Source organism: Doryrhamphus excisus, linkage group LG13 (assembly GCF_037039965.1).
Source record: "Doryrhamphus excisus strain RoL-2023G ecotype Guam linkage group LG13, RoL_Dexc_Guam_v1.1, whole genome shotgun sequence".
Lineage (NCBI taxonomy): Eukaryota > Metazoa > Chordata > Actinopteri > Syngnathiformes > Syngnathidae > Doryrhamphus > Doryrhamphus excisus.
In genome coordinates this window covers 10352478-10366563 of record NC_136369.1, presented here as the reverse complement: position 1 = coordinate 10366563, position 14086 = coordinate 10352478, and the positions used below count along the sequence as shown (strand labels likewise).

The window sequence follows — 14086 nt, the reverse complement described above, 5'->3', positions numbered from 1 at the left end:
TGCTCGGTGCCATTTTTACAAGGTGATGTGAGGAACTGATAGTTGTGTGTGCACTTGTCTGTGGGTGTGTGTGATGGTGGGTATCCCCTTGTCCACCATACTCTGGATGTAACCTTTAAACATAAAGGTACATGTCTTGACTGGACGCTTGCACCCTAACGGGAAAGTTAAGGTTGCACCTTAAAGGAAAGTATCGCAGGATTTGTAAGATTGAGACAGCAGATCGACTTGGCCCACAGCTGTTCGTCATGAAGGATACGATAGAGCAGGGGTCTCAAACTCACATCGCTAGTTTGAGGCCCCCGCCTTGATATGAAAGTTTAATGTTAGTGCGGCCCGCGCAAGTTTGATATGGATGCTGTATGGTATCATGTACCCAGAAAAAATTATTAAGTTTGATTAATGTTCATGTTAAAGGTTAAATAACTGTTAATAGTTATCCTCTCTATCCTTGTGGAAGTGGTAAGTTTTTGGCTTTTTAAGTTTAAAGGAAATAACTTGGAGGCTACCATTTAGGTCGCTAGCTCTCTAGTTTGCGAGTTAGCATGTGTCTCAAGACCCTGCAGTTGCGCAATATGTTGTAAATAAAAAGAGTATAAATGTGACTATAGTCGTGTTTTGTCATGTCTACAGGGCTCTAATAATGCTTTGTTCCTTTTAATCTGAAAAAAATAATTTGTCTACCCACCAACTATATGTGGTTTCTTAATTTTTAATTATTTTCCGTTTTATTATTATTATATTTATTTATTACTGATTGATTGATTTTCTTTATTCTTGATCTTATTTTGTGTAGAAAAATAAAAATTAAGATATTTGAGAACAGTGGAATGTTTTATCAGAGCTTTTCTTGTAGAAAATCGGAACCAAAGCAAAGTTTATTCATTTTTCTGTTTTTAATAAATGCGTTTTGGGGTTTTTTTTGAAAACTTGGGTTCATGTTGTGTAAACAATGTGTTTACTTGTGCAAATGTATGCCAAGGTTTTTTTAATCATCCTGTCCAATCCTTGTCTCACTGTATAGTATGTTGTATATGTATTGACGGATCATTGCACAATTTACAAGATAAATTCATTCCTAAAAGAGTGTTACACTCTGTTGGGACACTATTGCGCCTCTGTGTGCCGTCACAACAGCGGGGTGGCTTGACATGGTGACCATGCGTAAATTATGCAAAAAAATGGGTTACCGCCGTTGACACGTCCTAAATGTTGATAAAAAATAATTTTTAAAAATCCTGATAAAAAAATATCAGGAGAATGTCAACTTGGATTCATGTCAGTTGAAATATTTGGATATTATGTTGGCTTTTCAGCAGCAGAACACAACTGGTCACTGGTCAATGGCGGCGGACATCTTTGCGTGTTCCCACAGCAGCAACAACAACAACAACAGTTTTAAAAAAAAAATAGTTTCAGGCTACAGAGTACGTTTTTACTGTCTGAAGGAAAGGCTGAAACAATAACATTTTTAACGGTTTTGACCTGTGCCCTGTGATTGGCTGGTAAGTGCAGCTCACCTGTGACCCTATTAGGACAAGTGGTATTGTACCCCGAAGAGCTGCAGTGTTTTACGCAGAGCTGCCATTAATAACACCCAACAAGAACGTGACCACAGCCACCTCTCACCTCAGCAGCTGCAAAAGAAAAAGTAAGTGAGACAACCATCTGGACAAGTCAACTCGCGTGTCACAAACTCTTTGTTCTGCACATGCTGTCCTTCTACGTCAGATGGCGCCTGGATGATAAAATGTCTTTGCTGAGTTGATGAAGATTGCAGCAGCAACAAATAAAAAAAATAATATATAGATGCATGATTGAGACAGACAGTCTTCATCCAGTTCTGATTTCAATGATTAATGAATGCTCAGTGGTTGTGATGCGGTGGATGCGGCCGTCAGTGCAAACCTCCATCTGATGACATATCATGAACTCAATCAAAAATCACTTGAAAATCTTTGAAACAATTCCATCATGCACATCAAAAATAATTTCAACACACATTCATGGACAGAAAAGAAAGTGAAAGTGAATTTAGCAGGTTAAATTCAATATCATGTGTCAAAGTAAAAGTGGTTCGCTGGAGTGTCCCTGAATGTATCTCACTTTTTGTAATGAGAAGCAAACAGGCACACATACGTACATGTACATGTACGTATACGTACATCAATTTATCAAGGACGTCATAATTGTCAACCTGTTTATATAATTTGATAAGCCTGTGTATCCATTATCATGATAGGCCTAGACTCATGGTATTATTTTAGATAAAATGCTAAAATCATCACACAGCAACTTAACATTCAAAATGTATACCTAAGAAATATACAAGACAAGTGGCAATATGACTTAAAAAAAAAACATTTTAACTTCATCCCATAATGCATTTCGTTGCAGCAGAGCAGCTCATTGGCCAATGGCCATGCTGAGATCATGAGCTGAGGGAGTGAACAACCAATTTCTGATCAGAATATGTTCAATTTTTTTCAGTGCTGTCTCATCATATTGTGTGTAATGCATTAGACAAAAGCCGTATGTCTTTTCTTCCACTCCTCCCAGTCCAGTGGCTTGTGTGTGGGCCAGCTGATCATTAGGCCCATCCTTTCACACGTGCAATCTGAAGTTTAACTTACCAGTTGAAGTGAGATGGCAGCATCTTAACCAAAACATTGGCAATGGTATACGTATGTCCATTCAGCCGCTGGGGCCTGCAGGCGACCCCCTGCCATCTGCCAATAGACATTAAGGAGGATTTAGTAATTAAGTGATAGGCGGAGGACTAAATTGGGTGTTTGTCGGCCAGCGAGCCACCTCAAGGTCCTTCCAGCCATGCAGATAGGGGATTCTAATTGCCAGGAATATTGATCAGACTGGTGAGAGGTGTGCAAGCTGAATTTATATTGATTAGCTGTTACTTCTCCTCACTTGTTAGTGGAGGAATATCCCATGTCTGTGGCCCTTTCAGCTTCATTAATGGCATTATTAAACAGATATATTCATACTGTGTATTAACATGTACTGCATGTACAGTCATGGAAAAGTAAATACATCCTATGGAAACTGACTATTTGGACATTTACTCGACATAGAACCATGTTTCATTGTCTAAAGTTGCTCTTTGGATTTAGAAATAAATATAATCACCATGAAAGGTGACCAATCCAGAGTGAGATCTTCCTTTTACCTCATATCTGCTGGGATAGGCTCCAACATCCCAGTGATCATGAACTGTATATAAGCACTAGAAAATAGACAGACACATTCCATCAGAGACATATGAGCCATCCCTGCAGCCAACTTGTGTTGTGCTTAAAGGGATTTCAGAGCAGTGTGAAGGTTTTCCACACAGTAGTCTCTAACCCGAGTCATTTAGACCCTATTACAAAGCGTCAATATATTGATTGAAGCCAGTGTCTCAGTGTACTGCTCTGTAAACACACAAGTGCTGCTTTTATCTGCTTGAATCTTATCAGGATTCAAATCTTTTCCTGTTCAATTCACTACTTTATGGTGCAATAGATGCGGAGATGAATATTTTAATAACTCCACCTTAATTCACGGGGGTATTCTTAGTGGGGAATAAGTAATTTGGATAGACTTTGACTTAAATGTTGACCCGGTCATGTAAAACTGAAGGTAAAAAACAACACTTTGTTTATACAATAATCAAACTTGTTCATAGAATATGTTGGCACGTGTTATTATATGTATATAAATGTATATGTAATATATTTCATATATAGCTATATGAATTATTTTGTTTGTTTGTTTGTTTTGGCTTTTTCCCTGATTACGGGGTCGCCACAGTGGATCTTTTTATTTTATTTTATATTCCGGATGCCCTTCCTGATGAATGAACAGTTAATGTTTTTGAGATTTAACATGACTTTTTCTAAGATACATAGTCATAATACAGTTATGGCCCAAAGTTCATCATGGGAGTGAATGTCATATCAATTAATTTGAATTTTCTTTTTTCATCCATCCATATATATATACATATACACACACACACACACACACACACACACATATATATATATATGGTAATAAATATTTTGCTCCACACCATGTTTTGTTAATAATATAAGTCCCCTTATAGTCACCTTAGTGACCTATATTACTGCCAGTAACTTAAGTTAGTAAGTTAGTGACTAATTTCCAGAGGTGTTTGCCGGTACTTAGAAAGTTGCCGCTCAGCTAAATGTTACAAGAGCAACTAAACAGCATGATTAAGGGGTTCAGACAACTCCAAACATCTACATCTGGAGCAGTTCACAATCAGTATTTATTTAATAACATGTCAAAAATATAAAACATTTTAAGTAAAATACATCTACTCACTACTAACGTACCAAAACACCAAGTTCACGCAACAGATGTTCCCATTTTACATTTATTTTCTGTTGTTGTTTATCACGGTGTCCTCTAAGATAAGCCTGTGAGTGTGTGATCTTTATGATTGCCAAGGTCATTTCCTCATCTCTAAAAGAGGCTGTTTCCATGCACTTGTCTTATGATTGAAGCAAATTTGCACCATTTATACACCGCTAAGTGTCACCCTCCGGTCATTCTCACAAATTGAATTAGTTTCCGTGTGAATTTATGCTTCCAAACTAGTAATTATATTTTAACCCCAGAGGAAACGTGAGAAATATCTTCAAAAGTGGAGAAATGTGTCCATCTATAATTATATGGCAACCAAAGAGACACCGCCATTCATCTGTTTGCATACCAAATCACACCGCACTTCACGCCTTCTAGAAAGTTGGATCAAACTGATGAGAAAAGTTTCTCTTTCAATTACCATCTGAGATTAATCTCCTTAATCCCAATTTGATCTCTTTCCTGCGTATTAGGGGGTATCTTTCATCTGCCTACCTATGTGTTTTAAATCTCTGTCACAGTTGGAAGTGACTGTTGAATTTGGTCCAGCATGTGGGGTAAGATTGGGGATCTGATTAGTGCTGATTAGTAGCTGTGCTGAGGACAGAATCTAAATAGTCTAATGCATTTACAACAATGATAATGCAGTCTGATTGGAACTGTCTGAGAAGTATTAATTGAACATTTAAGTTTATTGTTGTAGTTTGCGGGGTAGTACATCATGTTGACGGAGGTTTGAATACTTTGAAATCCGCCTACTGGCCAGCTGTGATGTGAGTGTGCTAAAATAAAAATAAGAAAAGTAGTCTGAACTCCTTTGAACAGCAAACATGAGTTTAAGAAGTCCATGAGATGGGAAGGGGACACCTTCACCTTGTAGTCTGGTCATTAGTGTGGACTGTACAGCATCTCTCAAATGGGGTGGTAACCTCCAGAGGTCACGCTGTTCGCAAAATATACAGATTGATATAGATTGTAAGCCTGTTGTGTTGAATGAACCAAAAAAAGAAAGGGCATATTGGAATTTGTGCAGCGATCACGTTGTTAACACATAGAGTACCTGCATCGGATCCACACACTATGATGACTCAAATGCGGCCACAAAGGTGCCACTGTACTGTGGTTCTTATGAAGTCCAGAGCAATAACTCTATCAGAAGTAGTGTGCAATATCCAGCGATTCCCCAGGTGATCCAACGTAAAATTTAAACTTTGAACACCAAAGTTGATAGAGAAAAAAAGCCCAAGACAGCACACAACAATTTTGCTCCAAGGAAATGAATTCCCCTCTTTCGATCTTAGCCAATCGACAAGCCCCATTTTCTTCTTCCTTTTTTTCTTATTTGTTGGTGGTTGCAAATGTGGTAATGCCGCCTCCAAATTAACACGTGTAACTAGTCCTGTCACAATAACAATTTTTTTCTGATTTGATCATTTTGACTTCAATAAAACAAGATTATCATTCAAAGATCATTGTGTCATGTCACATTCAAGCCACTAGATGGTGGTGTAGTGTACGTGTGTGTACCATATTTGCGGAGCGTCACCACGTCACACACAATTCTTATTCCTGGTGTCAAAAGAACTAGACACACACACAGAAACACAATAAGTGGATGAAAACAGACAATACACTACCAACGTATAATGCGGAATATTAACCAACTACTATGTGAGCTCTAACCATGTGATTTCCAGCCTTTTTTTTTCCTGTCCAAATGTCACACCAATCTGAAGCTTTTTAAAGTGCCACCCCAGTGAGACATTTTTGTAGGGAGCAAAATGTATACCACTCTCACAAAGACAGGAAGCCCCACATCTCATCCAGGGGATTGGCGTATTAAAGCAAGTATCCGCCGATGACAATATCGTCCTTTTTGACCGATCTGTGGCCAATCAATTGAAGCACCCCTTCTGTTTCAGCGCAAAAGAGTCAACGTTTATTCACATTGATACATATTGTATCCATATCTGTGCATGTGTTTACTACATGACACTACACTGTGTCCTTAAGTGATGTCAATGTCATACACGACAACCTCTCAACTGGACCTGAAAAGCCATCCTTTTCAATTTGGACTCTCTATTCTGCAAAACAGAGAAAATGTAGACCACACGCCTTTGCCACATCCTCATCTTTAGGAACATGTCTTACATATTTGCAAGTTTCGCTTTTTGAGGTAATTGCTGTTGGTTGTGCAACTACATCAGAGGAGCGGCATTAATGATACTCACAGGCTGTAAGGAAGCACGCTGCTGCAAAGGACAGAGGGGAGCCAATCATTTTCTTAAACTAAATGTGTTTGTGTGTCTTCCTGAATGTCTATGCTCATTTATTTTTAATACATTCCCTACTCAATTGCTGTATATTGCATTTTAAAAAGAATTGTGTGCTGATATCCCTCCATCAATAGCTTCAGTCTGTGAGCCTGAATGTTTTCGCACATTTTAGTATTTTTCTCACTTACTCTACTTATGCAGTACATTTGCAGTGCAGTGTTGATGTGTGTGTTTCTATAAAATGGCTTCTGTGTGTGTGTATGTGTATGTGTGTGTGTGCCTGGATGCATTTGCTCATTTATTTTTAATAGTTTTCCTCACTTAATTGTGCCAGACATTGCAGCTCAAAATAATTGTGTGTGATTATTCTTGTCTCCCTAAATGGCTCCCCTGTGTGTGTGCACAAGAAGTGCGTACGGACGTCTGTCCTTTTGCGCGGATTAAGGCGGTGAATGCTGCAAGAGGATGATCAGACTGGGAGCACACCAGGGTTGCACTGCGATCACAGAGGGATTATGGGGGATATGGTGCTGTAGTGCATTGCAGGGCCGCCTCCAGTTAGGCTCATCTCAGCCACGCTTCCCTCACACACACCACTTTAATTGCCTTTGCTTCTTTCATTACTTTTATTGCCTCTCCTCTGCATTGCGTGCTCCCCGGGCTTGTGGAAAGGTCATTGTGATGGTGGCGGTGCAAGCACACACACACACACACACACACACTTACTCTGTCCCTGACAAGCAGAAATTGGCTGAGGCGTTAAAGCCAGGGAACACAGTGACAAAACCGGGTGGCGGCAAACGCACTGAGCAGATTTTAATCACATCTATAATTCATTACTTCATACCAAGGCAGTAAAGAGACTGTGAATGCAGTCTAAAGAAGGGATTCCAGTTGTTTCTTGATTCTGCTTTAGTAGTGCAGATAAAGATCGCCGCTCCTCTATAGGGATGGTAAAATAAACAAATACTGGAAAATGGCATCACCACCAAGGAGGAGTTGTGTTGACAACATTAAGTTGGTTGTAGGGATGGCCAACATGTTTGCTCAGCAAAGTACTCAGATTATTAAACTTGTTGCACCCACAAGTAATGGTTTAGTTCTGGGGCGATAAAACCTGCAAAACACTAAAGTAAAATTCACATTAGATGCGTAATGCAGTGCCGGCGTAGCCGCAATTCACACCGGCTGACACACCAGGCGTCTAATGTGCGTCTAACGCACGTCGTGTAATTATGCAATGCAAAAGAGGGCGAGAGGCGGGGTACACCCTGGACTGGTCGCCAGCCAATCACAGGGCACATATAGACAAACAACCATTCACACTCACATTCATACCTATGGACAATTTGGAGTCGCCAATTAACCTAGCATGTTTTTGGAATGTGGGAGGAAACCGGAGTACCCGGAGAAAACCCACGCATGCACGGGGAGAACATGCAAACTCCACACAGAGATGGCTGAAGGTGGAATTGAACCCTGGTCTCCTAGCTGTGAGGTCTGCGTGCTAACCGTTTATATCATGACAGCGTTATATCAGATCCCTAAACCTAATCTGCTTATTCATATATTTTGATAGCACTGTGACCTTTTTACAGCTCCAGTCTGAGTCATATTAATTAAAACCTCACGTTTATGTGGATGTAGAACTTTAAAGTTGGCTTTTCCCCCACTCCAATCACTGCCCCAATGACCTCTCCTTGGTCGGATAAATGGAGGACCACACATGATCCTTACAAATACATATGCCACTCAAGCTTGACGTACTTTAAACATGGCTCCAAACATACTAAATAAATTATTTGGAGAGGTTTATGTGTTGATGGAAGGCTGTCTCATAGTTGAAGCCATCTCAACAGGACGCCTTCACCTCTAAGTATAAGCCAGCTTTCTCCTACCTGCATTACCCTTCTATCTGATATTCTCTAAAATGGAAAAGAAGGGAAATATGGGTTGACTGTGGGGATACTTCTATTGTGGAAGACAGACAGAATTCAGAGTGCGGTTTGGGGGGATGTGAACCCAATCTTCCATGTGTTGACTGTACTGATGAGGGGCTTGAGCTAAGACCAGCCTCTCGATCCCATCATTCCTTATGTTTACTTTGAGACGGACTATCCACACCAGCGACCTCCCCGCACTTCTCCATTCAGCCTAAGCTGTAGAACCTGCATCGTGAGAGTCATATGCCTTTTGGATGCTGCAGTTTTCAGTAAGCTCAATAATGGAAAAAGGGTTAGATATGTTTAGGGTGGTAAGTAGGTGGAATTATAGTTAGGGAAATTGAAGGTAAATTTTCCTGCTGACTATTTTGTGCTGGGATTCCCGGTCAAGATGCTGAGTGGTGGTGAGCCCGTCTGAGCCAACTCCCATACCTCCATTACATGTCATTAGGGGTACTTTCAGAGAAGCTGACCAGACCGAGACCTCCCTCCTGCCCTCCTCAGATAGTTAGCCATGCATATGGATGGATTTCTGATCCCTCTTATCCACCTCGGAAAAGTGGGAATTAGGCCAGAGAGGAGAAGAAATGGAGAACCCATATCTGACCTTAATGGCGAAGATGAAGCTATTATTGTAGCTAACTAAGGGGTTGTGTTCATGCTTGGATTGTTGTGGTCTGTTGTGGTGTCACACAGGTGATCGACAATGTGAGAGGGTCACATGTTATGACCTTTCTGGGTCGTGTGCACCAACATCCGTGCGTGAAAATAGATTAGACGCTCCCCTGAAGAGCTGCGTTTTAAATCCACACAGTAATAGAATGATGCCATTTCTAAACGTGCATTTCTCGCTAGGCAGTTTTCATTAGCAGTTTATTCTTCCACATCAATTACCTCGACTATGCCCCCTGATTGATGGGGGGGTTGTTTATTTGTATATGAGAGAATGCAATATTCATGTTGCATGCTTTTCTGAGCAGACGTTTGCTAGATTCAGTGAAATAGCATTTGGGATTTGATTTTCACAGCAGATTGCTGTTATTAAAGGCGGAAAAAAACCTCCTTTGAGCAGCCATCTTTCAGGGCAGACAATCTTCCTCACAGCCAGAGTGCTGGACCATGGCTCTCAATGCACTGAAGCAAAAGAACGATGGTCCGCAACCTTTCACACCTTCATTTCTCCTTTTTGTGATTGAATAGATAATGACTTTGAGTTGCCTCTAAAAGCCTGCTCCTCTTCTTTTTGTCTATTTGGTCACTGCACCTGTCCAATGCATGTCTGGCTTCATGGGCTCTTGGACCACATGCCAAGTCAACTCCTCTTACTTCCACCTTTATTATCAAACTTTTGTGTCTTCGCATTCAGTTTCCGAGGACACCGAGAGTGCTGCTGCTGTTTTGTTTCCAATCTATAGCTTTATTGATAATGTGTTTCTGACAGAGTGTGCAGGGCTTCAGGCTGTGACTAAAAAGTTGCATTTTGCGAATTTTTAATTTTTTATCTACTCACATATGTGATCACATATTTATGATTCTGATTATGGATAGACTAACTCAATGGTAAGATGCCTATATAAAACAAAAGTTATCTGTTCATTTGTAGCAGCTAGTTACGTAAAAAAAAAAAGGTTTGATCGATTTGCTTTGCGTCCTGAACTCCACTTTAGGAATGTGTTTTTACACTTTTACCTTTTGTAAATTCATTCATTCATTCATTCATTCATTTTCTACCGCTTATCGTCACAAGGGTCGCAGGGGTGCTGGAGCCTATCCCCGCTGTCTTCGGGCGAGAGGCGGGGTACACCCTGGACTGGTCACCAGCCAATCACAGGGCACATATAGACAAACAACCATTCACACTCACATTCATACCTATGGACAATTTGGAGTCACCAATTAACCTAGCATGTTTTTGGAATGTGGGAGGAAACCGGAGTACCCGGAGAAAACCCACGCATGCACGGGGAGAACATGCAAACTCCACACACAGATGGCCGAGGGTGGAATCGAACTCAGGAATCCTAGCTGTGAGGTCTAACCACTCGATCGCCGTGCAGCCCACAAATGAAAATACACAATGTGAAGTCAAATTGATACCAGTGTGTTATTGCTCATGTTTCAGTCTCATTGCAGTTTGAGTTTTCTGCCATCTTTATTTACACATTTTACCTGGCTTTCACTCTGGCGGCAGCTAGCTTGCTAGCTTGCTAGCTACCTAGCTAGTTAGAGTTATCCACATTTTGTCTTTCTAACAAACAATGTGATTAGTTCAGAGGTCGTTTTTGTCTACAAGACGCTATCACGCTCATGAGGTACTTTTTTTAAAGTGTTACTTAACTTACTTAACTTTGGTAACTAACCCCAAATCAGAATCAGAATCAGAAAAAGGTTTATTGCCAGGTATGATCAAACACATACTAGGAATTTGTTTTGGTATAGTAGGTGCAGACACATCTATTAAAAAAGAAAGAAAAATACAAAATATACAGAATAACAGTATAAATATATGTACACAGTCTGTTTTTTCACACCAGATGCATCTGAGGTGTCTGTGTATGTGTACAAAATATGATCTTATCTATGCCCACAATCTTACTTAATATTTCCACAACCTAGAAGAGGACATAATCTAATCATCCATTTTGTATGGGTTATTCACTAGAGTCGAGGGGGGTATGCTGGAGCCTATCCCCTATCCTATCCGCAAAAGTAGTTTTCAACATCAAAAAGGGGAACCCTTCTAAAAGATCTGATGAGAAGCATATGAAAGACCATTTGCCACCATTAGACCAAAGGCCAAAACACAGTGGAAGTCTGTGTTCATTTGACCATCAAAGCCTCAAAATAAACATCCTAATGTTTCGGATGAGAGAATGTTTTTAATTTTTGTATATCGTCTTGAGGCTGCATTCAACACACACACACACACACACACACATACACACACGAGCACAGCAGGGCAGCTCATTAGCCCATCCTACACTCACAGCTCTAGCAGAATGTGACCCTGCCTAATTGTGTACCATGCTCATTTGTTCTCCCTGCATGACGTGACGATTGCTTATTTATTCTCCTCGGGGCTCCCATCTCGCACTAAAATGATGGGCTCATTTCATTCACTGCACATTTTTCCAGCTTTATTTGATAAGCGCATTTTCCCCCTCGGCGTTCAAATCCCTCCATTTCCCGTGCTTCGGAAAGTTTTAATTTTACCCTGGCACATTATTGCTGATTGTTTCGTGCGCTAGTTATCTGCGATAGAGAATAACTTTTTACACGTGTGATCCTGTTTATTCTAGTTGAATAGAGCAGCACAAAAGGGGGCCGACATTAATGATGCTGTGTGAATATTTGAGGAGGCAATTGTGTACATAAAGCTGGCAGACGTGCTCAACAAGAAGCTTAAGAGGGATTTGGACACCGCTGAGGCTCGGGACGAATTAGCAGACCAAATTTGCATTCTTTTCTGATTTGACATCTAGTTAGAGGCCTGTTTCACAAATAAAGCCATTAAGCTTTTGTTCTAGTCGCATAATAAGGGAGTGCTGTGGAACAGAAAAGCTATACAACAAACCATGGCTGATTGGGAATTTGGTTAATAGTGTTATATGACTCTTTTTCCAGCTGACACTCTTCTTTTCTTCTTTCAGCGACACTATATGAAGGAGGCCAAGTAACATCATTATCATTTTATGGTGAGTAGCTTTACAATGAGTGCACCATCTTAGGTCATTTTATTCACTCCTTAGTAATAATCAGTTTTTGAGTTAGCTAGCTAGCTCGCTAGCAAATGGTCAAAAACGACCACAACAATTACCACCAACAAGTGCAGTTGGTGAAGCAGGTGGTACATTTTGGACAATAAAAGTGCAAAATTAAGGGACGTTCATTGGGGTTCATTTCCAGAGGTTCAATATATTTGAGCATACCTCATTAATCAAGGCTTCCCCTAATTCTTTCATTCATTCATTTTCTACCGCTTATCCTCACGAGAGTCGCGGGGGTGCTGGAGCCTATCCCAGCTGTCTTCGGCCGATAGGTGGGGTACACCCTGGTCTGGTCGCCAGCCAATCACAGTCCCCTAAATTTCTTAATTTCTTCAATTCTTCAAGGGAGAGTGAGACAAAAAAAGAAAACATTTGGAACTTAAATAAAACTAAAAAAAAATAATTAAAAAAGGTTTAAGACCATGGGCTGTAAAAGCCCAAAATTAAAATTTTCTGTCAGGCATTCACACAGTCATTCGCTCCTGATGGCTAAATCGAAGAAGCTCTCTCTTCTTGAACGTGGTTGGATGGTGGAGCTGCATAAGCAAAGCCATTGCTGCCATTAATGCTGATGTTAGATGCAGTAAGACAGTCATTCACCATTTTTGGAAAGATCCTGAGCATTACGGCACAAAAAAGTGAAGTGGTAGACACTATAAATGACACCTGTGTTAAGCTAAGAGGATCCGATTGGCTGAAACATTTAACAGTTGAATATGTGCATTCAAAAGCTTAGAGAAGGTCACATTAAGTTCACCTGTAAAGGTTTTAATGAATTTTAGGCTCGTCCTGAAATTGCAACCAAAAGCCGAATATCCCTAACTTTTTGTTAGTAGTTATGTTTATTTTTCAGCAATTACTGTGGTCGTTTGTAATTTAATGTGGTAACTTTTTTTTGTAACCATCCTGGGCTGACTTGACTCGACTCGACAAAACTGCCATTCATTGCAATTGCACGCAGCTAGACGAGGGAAGGTTGGAGGGGGGTTATGCGGCGGCTGCTCTCTCGACTTGGTGATGACGATGCGTGTATTGGGAAAAAAGGAGACGGTGCAGGAAGCTGAGGGGTAGGGTTCAGTGATGGGAGGAGGGAAGAGATGGCACTGTCTCTTGATACAAGTACGTTTACTGCTCTCGGACAGTGAAAGTAGCGAAGCTTCACAAGAGGTGAAGAGTCCGGGTGCCAAACACAAACACGGCATGTGCAATTTCATTCAGGACTAAGACAAAAAGTCAATTAATTTGTCCTCAGTTGGATTTAACAATACAATCTTTCCTTGTTTATCACAGGGGATAGGTTCCCAAAATAGGCCGCAATAAGTGAAATCGCAAAGTAGCCAAGTCTTTGTGTACAATTATTATATGTTTCAAGACTGTAAAACCCCTCATCATACACCTTATACACTCTTTTCAGACTGGCATGACGTGTCCTCACAGTTCAAAGCTTCACATGAATTTTCTCCTGCAACCATGCCGTTTCATGCTGGTGCCGTTCCGCTGTACTGAAGCGTTTTTGTATCTTTGTTAAAACATATGCTGCAGTCCTCCTTTGAATTGAAGATACAATATTCCAAAATGGTTTGGTCAGGCAGTGTTAATTCTACATTCCTTCAGCACGTCAGGAAATCCAACCTTTTGTGCTATGGTTAGCATCGCTCTCGTTTCGTCGACATTGTGGGTTTTGTCAGGGAGAAAACTGCAAATATACAAA

General features: G+C 40.5%; 1 long non-coding RNA gene across 1 annotated transcript; it reads right to left on the bottom strand.

Moving 5' to 3' along the window:
* Positions 1–10: 10 nt before the first annotated feature.
* LOC131139575 (uncharacterized) lies at positions 11–2875 on the bottom strand. Its single transcript, XR_013629694.1, has 3 exons — positions 2634–2875; positions 1521–1637; positions 11–113 (listed from the first exon to the last, which is right to left on the bottom strand). It is a non-coding gene; the product is annotated as an uncharacterized LOC131139575 (long non-coding RNA).
* Between the last annotated feature and the right edge of the window lie 11211 nt (positions 2876–14086).